At 49.4% G+C, this 11,906-nt stretch overlaps 2 long non-coding RNA genes across 3 annotated transcripts; one reads left to right on the top strand and one right to left on the bottom strand.

Annotated features, from left to right (window-relative positions):
* Nucleotides 1-5,721: 5,721 nt before the first annotated feature.
* On the bottom strand, nt 5,722-7,805 carry LOC148224408 (uncharacterized). Its single transcript, XR_015802887.1, has 3 exons — nt 7,490-7,805; nt 7,222-7,399; nt 5,722-6,647 (listed from the first exon to the last, which is right to left on the bottom strand). It is a non-coding gene; the product is annotated as an uncharacterized LOC148224408 (long non-coding RNA).
* LOC148224407 (uncharacterized) lies at nt 7,798-10,764 on the top strand. Of its 2 annotated transcripts, none has more exons than XR_015802886.1 (3): nt 7,798-7,955; nt 8,126-8,281; nt 9,596-10,764. It is a non-coding gene; the product is annotated as an uncharacterized LOC148224407 (long non-coding RNA). The 2 variants fall into 2 exon arrangements; XR_015802885.1 differs by having other exon boundaries at nt 8,122-8,281.
* The last annotated feature ends 1,142 nt before the right edge of the window (nt 10,765-11,906 follow it).

Below are 11,906 nucleotides of genomic sequence, written 5' to 3'. Positions count from 1 at the left end.
GCGCCAGGGAAGCGCCGACCCCTGCCGCGGGGCGCCGCCGCTGATTGGCTGAGGCGGGACGGGGGGCGGGGAAAGGGGCGGGGCCGATATGGGTGGTCCCCGGGGGCGGGGTGGGAGTTCATCCCCGGGGCCGATCCCAGGGATCCATCCCGAGGTTCCATCCCGGGGGCCTATTCCGGGAGCTTGTCCTGGGGCCGATCCCGGCAGTCCATCCCGGGAGCCGATCCCGGGGGCCGATCCTGGGACACGGCGCTGGGGTGTCCCCAGGGCCAGGAGGGCGTACGAGCTGTGGCCGCGGGATGTACCTGCCTCGAACTCATCCTGCTCCGCGGGGACCGCAGTTTCTGTGCCGTGCGTTTCATCCAGGTCATACTCTCTTCATCCGAGTAGGGTTTTGAGAATATCTGTCGTGTAGAAAGCGACTTGAAAATATGTTGAATTACAGCAACAATTTAAGGATAAAAAACCTCCCAAACAAACAAACAAAAAAGAAATGATGATGAAGAAATAAACTGCAACTCTCTGAAACAAATATTTCCCGCATTTTGTCTGAAGCTGGACACCTTTGTTGGTACCTGGCTCCAAAATTCCCCGTGGCTGACTGAATAAAACCACAGCCACCAAAGGGAAACTCAGAGCGGAAGGAGTGAGTAGTGTCGTGAGAAGAGCAGTGGGTAGCCTCTCCCGAGGGTTGAAGTGCCAGGCTATCTGATCATTCTGTCCGGCAGGACCTTGACCCCGTGCCCGTTCCTTCTGACTCAAGCTCTTTTCAGCCACTTCCGTGGGCTTCTCACCGACTCTGGGGTTTGTAGCCCTCTGGTAAGGCACACATTAGAGAGCTAAAGGAGAGCCCTGCGATTCCATAGCATGATGCCTTCGGGAATAACAGTGCCAAGCAGGAATGGCCCCATCTTTTTATTGCAGCCGATCTGTCACTGTACACACGGCAGCGGTGATGGGACACAGTGCTGGCCGACAGCGCCGTGACAGTTTTGGCAGCTGCTGGGAGCTCAGGATCGTTTGAAGTGGCTCCCAGAGCAACCAGTTGTACCCACCTCCACTAGCCTGTGTCACCTGGCCCACTTGGTGATGGCTTGTGCCAGTCGTGCAGAAAACATAATGGCATGGAAATGTCCAAGACAGATTTGTGAAAACACAGAAGTAAAGGTGGTGATAAAGATACCATCACAAGGCAAAGGAGCACCCAGCAGAGAGCATCTCGGTTTTGGGGCGTCCTGAATGCCTCAGCTCTGAAGAACTGGCTTTCAAAGCAATGAATAAAACAAACGAAAATCGCGTCATGAGTATGACACAGACAAATGCGGCCGTGCCGTCAAAAATGTACTCCACTGCCTGTACTTGTAAATGACCAAGGCGAGGCCCCTTGGTTTGGGTGCCGGACCTTCCCTGAGCCTTGCTGCCCGGACTCCAGGCAAGTCCCACCGAGGTTTTGTCCAAGGCCGGGCAATATCCTCCCGCACAGCGCCTGTTGGTTTGGGGGCCGCATCTAGCAAGCGGGAGCCTGAGGCTGCTTAGCAGGACACGTGTGCCCGGGTGGTCCCGGCACCAGAAGATTGTCACCCTTACGTGACTCCCTAGCAGAGGTGCAGCCAAAACACCGGAACACCCTGGGGCGGCAGTGCTGCCTGCACCAAGACGGCACCCGCAGCCCTGAGACGGGGACAGGGGCCACTTCCCACCCCTAAGCCATCCTCCGGCCAGCCGGCGTCCGGAGAGCCCCGTTTGTCCCAGCTGGGAGCGGGATGCCCCTACAGAGCGGGGTGTCCCTGCGGAGCAGGGTGTCCCTTGCGGAATAGGGTGTCCCTTGCAGAGCGAGGTGTCCCTGCAGAGCAGGGTGTCCCTTGCGGAATGGGGTGTCCCTTGCAGAGCGAGGTGTCCCTGCGGAGTGGAGCGGGGCTGGGCGGGGGCGGCCCGGCCGGGCTGCCCGCATCCCCCCGGGAGAGGGCAGCAGCACTCCCGCGCATCGCCCCACCGAGGGGGCTGCAAAGGGACCTCGGCCTGTCCCACACCGCCCCGACAGCAGCTGCACCCCGCGGGAGCCATGCAAACACGCCCCGGGACAGGCTCTCGGCATCGTCACCGGGGTTGTCCCTAGCGTGGATCTGCGGGCACCGGGAGGGACCGGCTGGCGGGGACAGAGCTGCGCCTTCCTCTCGCGGGTCAAGGGGGATGCGCTTTCCCACGTCTGAAGTAACTTTAATATTCTCCCGTGAGATAATGTGTTCTTCCTGCCTGTGAAAACTGAACTCGGGGGTAGTAGAGTGGGAAAACAGAAATGGAAAAGGGAGAAAGAAAAATTTGTAAAAAGAAAAATGGGAGGGGGGAGAATAAAGGAAAAAAGCTCGAGTTTCAGATGGAATCTCTGAGATGTAACCAGTTGCTGCAGACCAATAAGGAAGATGTCTGGTCACTAAGCACTTCTCTTTTTTATCCAAAATAAGCATGACACTACAAAGCAAAAAATAGAAAGTCACTAACTTTTTCAGCTGTGGTTCAGAACTAGGCTTGAAGAAGGTATGGTCCCCTTCTCTGATTTTAGATAAATTAGGTTACTGAGCAGAAACAGGCATTTAGACTGAGAACTCAGCTGTCAAGCTCATTCAGTTAATTTTGTCATAGACTTGGTGCCATTACCTTTCTGCTCGACCTCATCAAAGGGGTTGTACTCACAAACAGGATTTGGCCTTGGCCAGCAAATCTCAGAAATATTCAAGAATATCAGAAATCTTGCGTAGGTATACCCAATTATTTTTGAAAACCAAGTCTTTCAATACCTGCCCTGACTACAGGCAAGAGCATTATTCTACAGAAGGAGCTAATCTTACCTTTAAAGTGCAGAAATTGAACACAGAAAATTAGTATTGATTTCCTATGCCATCTTGCTGGATCCGAGGAGATGGCAGTGTAAGCCAGGGAAAATGAACAGTTTGAAGCTGTGAACCTGTTTTTCCCTTTTGATTGTCAGTCTCCCTGTTTCCTTCTTTCTCCTGAGTTATGCCACTGCGAGTTGAGAAATAAACTCTTTTTTCAAGTTTTCTTGTTATCTTTGAAGAATGATGGCTTAGATAAAACCTTTACACCAGAGGGCTGGAAAAAGAGGAACAGACCATAAGTGTCAAGGCAGTGTCAGAAAATTAAGTGATGACTAAGAGTGAAAGGAGTCAGGTGTGTTTGGAAGGCTGGGTGCTTGGGGAGTGCAATGGCCTCTGTAAGGGAGACTGGGGCAGGCAGCAGCTCAGAGGGCAGGAAAGAAGGGGAAAAGGGCTCTGCCTCCTAGGCCAAAACTGCTGCACAGGAGACAGACTACCCACCATCTGAAACAGGGGCTGGTAAGAGCAGGGAGGTGTGAGGGTTGTCCACAGAGAGCTGTTTCTGACATTGTGGAAATGTTTGGGTTTTTTTTAATCTTGACTAATTTCATTGCAAAGATTACAAAGCTCAACATGAAAACAGGATCAGTGAATTATAACTATTCTCTGCCTATGGAAAGCTTTTCGTCCTGCTGTCCATCACAGTCCTGCACGTTCCTCCTAATTCACAGGGCCATTGTTGACTCCTTCTTCTGCTGGTTGTGGCTCATGTCAAGGCCTAAGTGTGGGTCACCTGATTAAATGACTGTTTTCCAGATTCCACAGAGAATCAGAAAGCAGTTCAGGAAACAATGGCACGTATGTAATTAATAAAGGGTACACACACATCTTCATCACACCCTTGACAATGAACTTGTGAGGAAATAAATATGTTACCAAAAGTGTCAGCATACTGAGGCACTTTTTGGTTAGTTGCAAGTGAAAATCATCCTGGCAATATGGTAGATTTGGTCTGAGCCAATTTTTATTTTCAAAAGATTGTGTGAGCTTTCTTTAAAAGAGATGACAAAGACTTGTCTAGCTGCACTATTTCTGACCACCCTGAGCCACTGTGCTTGCTAGCACTGTCCGTTTGGAGCATTACTTTTTTATGTGGTTAACAAAGAACATGAAAACCTTCTCATTCAGGGTGAGAAGACAGTCACACCTGCACTAAACCACGGAGAATGAGCAAAAGGACTCAAAAGTCAAGAAAACAAAAAGCAGTTAATTCACAGTCATTTCAGTCCTTAATTCTAAAACTCCCAAAATCTATCAGTGGCTTTGCAAATCGGATGCCAAATCCTGCCTGGAGCTTTTAGGAGCAATAATGTTGCATTAGCTACTTGAAAGTCAGGGAAGATCAGATGCCAGAAGAATGAAGACACCCTCAGGAACCTCATTCTCTGGGTAAGGACAAGAAGCTGCTATCACCAGCTATAACTTCTTCAATGTTATACTTACAGAAAATGTGTATCAGTGCCTCATGCAGAATGCTTTTTTAAGAATATGCTGCAAATTGGTTTATTCTCTGAATTGCCAAATGAAACACTCATAGCATCACAATTTTCCAAAGAGCTGTGGCTAGGTCTATGGTGCCAGGCTGTCCAACTCAACTTCAATCTGTTTGTCTTGGGCAATTCAATGGAAAATTGTGAAACAGCCTCTGAGCTCACCTAAGCCAAATCATCATATTCTCATTTTGAAGAATCACCAATCTCCTCCATGTCAGAGTAAGGTTTAGGGTTAGATGCTACTTAGTACAGTTAACCCCTCTTTTTTGCTAGCTGTTCACTTGAGGACAGGCTGGACCTGCATTTGGCATCCTCAAAGGATCCACAGTTGTTTTCCTGACTATCACTGTCCACAGACACCTGCCCCGGACCCATTTTCCATATCCACCTGCTCCTAAATTCTCTTGTTGTAGCCTCTGTTGGATAGTCAAGCCACCTTCAGCTGGAACAAGCTGAGTGGAGGAGTCGTGGACACTGTCCTGTCCCTGGAGCTGGGGTATCAGAAGGCACTGAAGTCACCCTGTGATTGTAAGCCAGAAAGCCGGCAGTAGTTTTCCCATTTCCAGACAAATATAGAGAAAACACTGAGACAGGCCGTCCATCAGCTACCCCTCTTCCCTATTTAGCACCAGCACATTTCTGAAGAGAGAAAGCTACCCCACCTCTTTGTATGAAGGCTTTTTTTTCTGTAGATAACAGCATAATAGCTTCAGAAATTATATGTAGTGCCGTATGATCTTTGCTTAGACCTTAAATGCTTGCATATAATCCTCTCTATGAATCCAATGCACAGAGAAATGTCATTTCCATGCACCTGTCAGAGTTTTGACTGTGGAAAGGAAAAAAAAATAGGTACATTGTATTTTTAGAATAATGACTGGAAAAACAATAATTGTCAGTGGCAATCATGCCAGCCTGTAAAGACACAGCTAAAACTAAGTTGATGGGATTTTTTTTGTTTGGATTTTTTTTTCCAGGATTCTGCACTTCAGCAACTGAATGATACCACATTTAAGGTCCTGTGTGGCATTGCCATTTCCTTACTCATGCATCTAATTAAGTCTTAATTGTGTTGTTCGTTATGAAATGAAAGACGAGCTGTTAGACTGAATATTTTTCATGGCAGTAAAACAGGATGATACTGATGAAACAGCTAACGTATAGAAAAATAAAGTATGAAAAAAGACATCCGAAGGTAATGTTTAAAACCCAGCAAAAAGTTTAGAAGCAGCATAATAGCAAAATTACCACAAATAACTTATTGATCAACACAAATAATATAGAAGCTATATTCGTTTTATAGCTCGCTGCAGTGTGGATTACCGTCCATGCTCAGAGATATCCAGTGAGCCAAGTTTTGCTCTGAGTTATCCTGGGGTTGGTGTGGTATCATCCCACTCTCTTCTCCAGCAGGAAGCAAACCAAAGCTGTTCTTCCCTTTTGCACAGATTGTTTCCTGCTACTCGTATTATCGCCATTGAATTTCATCAAGTTCCCAAAGCACAAGCCTAAAACATGTCTCATAAGGCAAAGTGGCTGGGCTTTGACAGACATTGGATCCACTTGTACACTTGTCAACTTTCACTCCTTGTGTTGCAGCCCCTCTGGGATGAGCCCAGGATGAGGGGGATGAGTGGAGGACACCCTCCAGAAGCAGGAGTCCTTCCCTCCCATGCTTACGTGGCCAGGGTTGAAGCAATGCTGCAGGAGCTGACATGAACATCTGAACTAAGAACATAAGGAAGAAAGAATATTTTTACAAGTGTCTCCATATACATTTGTCCTGGTGAATTTTTGCTTTACATCTCTTCTTTAAATTGTACCTAGGTACTTCCTTTTGCACATGGTAGTAGAAAATTATCTATTCACTAATATGATTTTCTATAAAAGGTGTTCCCTTTCTTCTCAGGGTAGGGGATCACAGAAAGATGAGCACTAGCAGAAGATAGCATAAACATGGCAGGTTATTTCAGCAGTGTGTCGAATGTAAGCTTTGATTATCCTACAGAGTTGCAATCTTACCTGAAGCACTCCCCATCTTTGTTAATTCTGAGAAAGGAAAAAAAAACCGACAGAACAAGAGTATTCAGCATAGTTTTAGGTTATTGTAACAACAAGGTGAGGAACTTAGGAAGAGCCAAGAACTGTTCCCACATGGAGTATGTCACCAGCATTGGTCCACTGTGGTTTCCATAACGGGAAAAAAATTTTCTCATTTATGAATTTTCAAGTCAGTTCAACAAAGTTCACTGAGGTTTTGTGCCTGCAAGAAAGAGAGCATGCCTTGGTCAAGAGGCTGTAAACATAATACTGAGTACCAGATGGATAGCAGGCACCAACAGGCACTTCCAAAAGGCTACAGGCATGAAGACTGGATGAAATCTGGTAAACAGTTGCCTTCATACTTTGCAGCGTTCATCACCATTTTTCACTTCCAGCTTTCTGCTGTGACCTGAAAGCCACTTCCCTTCTTCCAAGGATTCACACAGAATTTATATTAAAAATAAAACAACCGGAAAAAAAACCCAAACAAAAACAAATACTGTCACAGTTGCAAATATCACATGTAGTGAATGTAAAATGTTCACTTCAAGTGTTGGGAGAACATTTAGGGATGTTTTATTTGTAATAGCTTCTTTTCAAAATTATTTTGTCAATTTAGAGTGGTTTTATTTTTAAAAATGGTCGTTCCACCCCCTTCTCCTCTCCAAAAAAAAAAAAAAAAAACCCTAAACAACTAACAACAACAGACAAAAACCCCACAACACATTTCCAGTCTTAAAACTGATTTAATACTGTGTACTCAATCTTTCTCTACGAGGAGGGACTGTACAAACCTTGCTGCAGGGACAGTGCAGGCAGCCTGGCCATCCTGGCCACACCATGACCCTGAAATCTCTGGCTGGAAGAATTTAGCTCCAGTCCAAATTCAAGGGGACATTTACACGGACTCTTTCCACGGGTAAATTTTTAAGAAGGGAAGTTTCAGTGTCAGAGAAGTCAGGTTGTGAGAATCTATAAAAGAATAGAATTTGACTTTCTTACCTTTCTATACTGTATTAATTGAAGTGTTTGAAAGAGAGGAGTTAATTATTCAACACGAACCTGTCAATTCTTCAGCAGCTTGACCAAGCCTTTCTGAGCAGCACGGGTTTGTGAATGTCTGGGACTGTCTTACGTGAATTGATGTCTCACCATCTTCCAGCTATTCAGAGCCTGCATACCTTTGTCCACAAATGATTTTTTTAAAAATAAGGATCTAGTTATCCCGGGAATTTCCCACGGGACTTTCAACATGTTCACTCGCAGTGAAAGCGGGGACGGACACACATACGCGCACACACACACAGACCGGAGAGTCCCCGGCCCCGACTGGGGCCGGCCCCCGCTCTGTGAGAGCTCCGTCCAGCAGCCGGGCACCCGCGCCAGGAACTCTCCCTGCCTGGTTCCTTGTGGAGAGGTGCTGGGCCCCCGCAGCCCTCCCGCACACTCGGGGCACCGTGGGGCAGGCGGGGATCGGGACGATACATGAGTGTCCAGACGGGTGGACAGATGGACGGACAGACTTCAGGTGAGCCCTTCCACTTGCTCACGGTTCTGTCTCGGCGAGGACAGTGCTGGGGCAGCCCCCGGAGCTCACTCCCACGCAGACCTCTGGAGAGCAGCTGTGATTTTTTTTTTTTTCTCCTTCGGAGAGCAGAAACACGGAGACCAAATTTGGGATTTTTTTTTCCAAGACAGGTGTTCCCTTGCTCACAACTCTTGAACTTGCCATAGAGGAGGCTTACACAACTCAGCAGAGGAAAGGACAAGAGAAACCCAGCACACACCCGGGGTAGACGGGACCCCTCCACAGCCTCAGGGACATGGGAGCGGGGCACGCTGCCCCTGTCACAGGTGAGGTGGGCGCCGAGGCCGTGGGGCTGAGAGGCAGTAGCAACCTGTTGACACCAGCGACCGGACAGACAACATCCCCGGGGGCGGGGGCGGCCTCCCACTCCCCCCAAAACCTCCCACCCTTTCTCCTGGGCAGGGTAGGGCTGCGGACAGCCGCTGGGAAAAGGTCGCTCGGCGCTGTCTTGCGCCCCATGGGTAGGGGGCTGAAGGGGGACGGGGGTCCCAGAGTGCGATACAAGCTGTGTTTTTTTGGCGTGGGGAAGGAGTTGTTTTGGGGAACGGCCGTGACTGCAGCCCCGGCGGTGGCTTTGAGAGGGATGCCGCCCTCCCGCCCCGCTCCCCCGGCCCTGCCGCCCCCAGCCCCCCGGCCCGCCCCGCCGCCGCCGCCGGGGTCGCCTCCCCTGCCCAGGGCCGCTTTGGGACTCGGCTTTTTGTTATTTTCACGGAGAAGATATTAATTAAAAGAAATACATGATTAAAAAGTAATGAGTTGAATAAAAATTATCTCCGCTCATTTTCTGATTATGTTAATTGTTAAAAACCCTTCAATCACGCTGTTGCAGTCAATGGGTTTTAATGTGAAATTAGTGGGCTCTTGATAACTTACAGTCCAGAATAATCCTGGAGGTTTAGTCATCATTCCTAATAACGAGATGTTACTGAGAACGGAGATTTTACATGATTTTGCCACATTCAGCCCTTCCCCCATGGAAGGGTCTGTCTTTGTGGCACACAACTTCAATTTTCATGCCTACAACTACTTTGTTAGTCTTCCCCTGTGTACTGCTCCATTATACGCCAATTATATATTTTATGCGCCTATGTGTCGTCTGAATATCTAGAAAAAAAATTACCATGTGTCCGATATAAGAAAAAATGTCCCAATTTCGTCCCTCGTGGATTTCTAATTTTATTTTATTCGTCCAACCTATCTTGGATATTGCAACTCTTCCTTCGCTCTGATTAATTATCTCCCTAAGAGATAAGAACAGGTTTATATTGAAAATATTAGAAGTAATTAAACACTTCAGGGGGGGATAATATTTTCTGCAGGCGTTGGTATTCTACAGGCTTAAAGACTACGGGTTGAAATAAATATGGAGAGTTTTTCCCATGGGTGATCGCAAAGAGCCGGGGATTTGTTAACTTCAGCCCCGGGTTTCGGAAATACCGCGAAATCCGCCTCTTAGAGAGGGACGGAATGACGGCCCTCAGATCACTCATTAGAGCCAACGTGTTTCTACCCTAAAAATTGATTTAAGCGATATTTCATTTTCATGCAAGAAATTAAACGTATCCTTTTCTGTTCGACAGCCTTGAAAATCGTCACCTAAAAGCCTCTCCTCTCACCTACCTAACAATTTAGCTAAAATCTCGGGCACTGACAGCAAAACGACTCCTCGCTGGAAGGAAAGAAGGAAGAAAAGAAGGAAAGGAGTGGGGCGGAATAGAGGAGCGGCTGCGGAGCAGCGGTCTGTGCTGCAGCCCGGGATGTGCTCGAATTCCTTCGCAGGGGGTGCACCCGCGGCGGGAGAGGAACCGCCCGGGCCACCGGAGAACGGGCTCTGGGAGCCCTGGGAACCCACGGGCCTGATGAGAGCCACTCCTTGAGATCCAAAAAGGGGAGGGGGGAGGGGGAGAAGGAAAGGGGGGGAGGAAAAGGCAGCAGCAAAATTGCGGTCTCTGTGCCTGTGTGTGCGCACATACCCACGTATTTCTTTCCCCTGAGACAAAGTGCTGGTGCCGTGCATCCCTCTGTCACTGCAAGGATATCTAATTATTGGAAAAGACGTTTTCGGGCGGATCGAGCAGGCTGGCGAAGGGAGCGGCGGAGTGCGGGGCGCGTTCCTGGCCAGCCCTGCACAGATCAGGCTGTGGAAAAGTCTCCGCCGCAGCGACTTGGGCTGCCGCTGGTTTAATATTGATCCGCTATTACCGCCAGCGAGGAGTGGGTGTTCGCTGACCTTGTGGGGAGGAGGGGGATTAGGTCCGGGTCCTACATACTGCTTCTGGCTCCTTTGGGGTTGGGGGAGGCCGGCTAGGATCGAGCCCTTCGTGTCCTCCCTCCACGGGAAGCTGCGGGCCAGGGCCACCTTCCCGTTTCCCACCCATGCCTGCCCTCTCGCCGCCCCCGCCCCGAGGCAGCTCCCGAGGGCTTCGGGCCTCGGGGAGGAGGGGGAAGTTTATGTCCTAGTTTGTTGTGAAGGGGAGCCCTTGGGGGGTTGTGGTTTGGTTTATTGTTGTTTTGGTTTGGGTTGGTTTTTTTATGTTTTGTTTGTTGTTTTTTTTTTCTTACTCGCGCTTCTGGTAAAAGAAGAGACATTTGTTTACAAAGCCCCACTACCCCCATCTGAGCCCACCCGGCGGGGCTCCATCAAGGAGCGGGGGGGATCCCTCCGTGCAGGGCCCCCTCTCCGGTTCATTTCCCTATTTGCATCCGCAGTTAGCTGAAGATCATTTTAATAAATAACAATGAAAGAGGAGCGCATCTAGAGGGCTTGTCGGCAACATTCAAAAGCCAATAGAGTTTATAATTTTACTCTATCATTTCTTATTGATTAGAGTAATCAAGATAAAAAGCTAGCCGGGCTCCGAGAAGTTCAGCGGCATATCATTAAAGATAAGAGTCAGTTAATTCTGGCGCAGGGGTAATGGTGCCGGCGATGAAGAGTTCATTTGCATGAGATGCTGAGCCCCGTAACAAGAGGACAAAAATCACTAATTAGGACTGCAGAGTGTCTCGAGTTCTTCAAGCACCCTTTAGAGATGAGGGATGATGCAAAGCGACCGCACTTTTATGTAAATTCGGGCTAGGACACCGCGACCGGGGCGCTGCTCCCCGGCAGGGTTTGCCGAGCGGGGACGGGTCGGGTTCCTGGGGCCGCTCCGGGCTCCGGCGTGCGGGGCCGCGGCGGCACCGAGCCTGCGGGACCCCGGCAGCCCCGAGCAGCCCGGGCAACTCGGAGGAAACACGGCCTCAGCGAGTGGCGGGTTTGCCCTGAAAACTGTGGGGTGGGGCAACAGGACAAGAAGGAAAATCAAAAGAGGGGGAAAAAAATTAACCAAAAACAAATCCTTTGCCGAAAGGTTTATTCGTTGGTTGAAAAAAAAATAGAGTGAAAAGAATAATCCTCACAGCAATGAAAAATAAAAAGCCTGCACTGAGGTACCCGTGAGCCTGCGGGTTGCTGAAAACTAGGGAGAGAGCTTCGCGGCAAGCTGGGAGCAGAGCCCTCATCTCTGCGGGGAATGGGGAGCGCCCGCCGCCCCCCACCTTCCGAGAGACGAGCTTGGGATCAGCCACTCCCTCCCGCTGCCCGCAGGCTCCTGGACACCTCCTTCCCCACGGAGCACGAGTGGGGCCATCGCCCCCTCCTTTCACCAGAGCTGCTCTCTTCCTCCTTGTCCCCTCTCTCTGATCGCTCAGACAGACCCAAACCCGAGCAAAGCCCCTCAGCTTCTGGCAGCCCTCCGGGGAGGAAGGACACCACACCCGCGGGGCTCTGGGGAAGCTCCCCCTAAAAGCCGGGGGGCCAGCAGCAGGCTGGTGGCTATCGAATTGTTTACTTGCCCGAAAGGTATCAGCCGCGGGAGGCTTGGCAGCTGGCTGTCAGCGCTAACTTTG

Source organism: Sturnus vulgaris, chromosome 3 (assembly GCF_052056855.1).
Source record: "Sturnus vulgaris isolate bStuVul1 chromosome 3, bStuVul1.hap1, whole genome shotgun sequence".
NCBI classification, from domain to species: Eukaryota; Metazoa; Chordata; class Aves; order Passeriformes; family Sturnidae; genus Sturnus; species Sturnus vulgaris.
The sequence above is the reverse complement of the archived record's forward strand: the minus strand, read 5'-3'. Positions and strand labels throughout refer to the sequence as shown.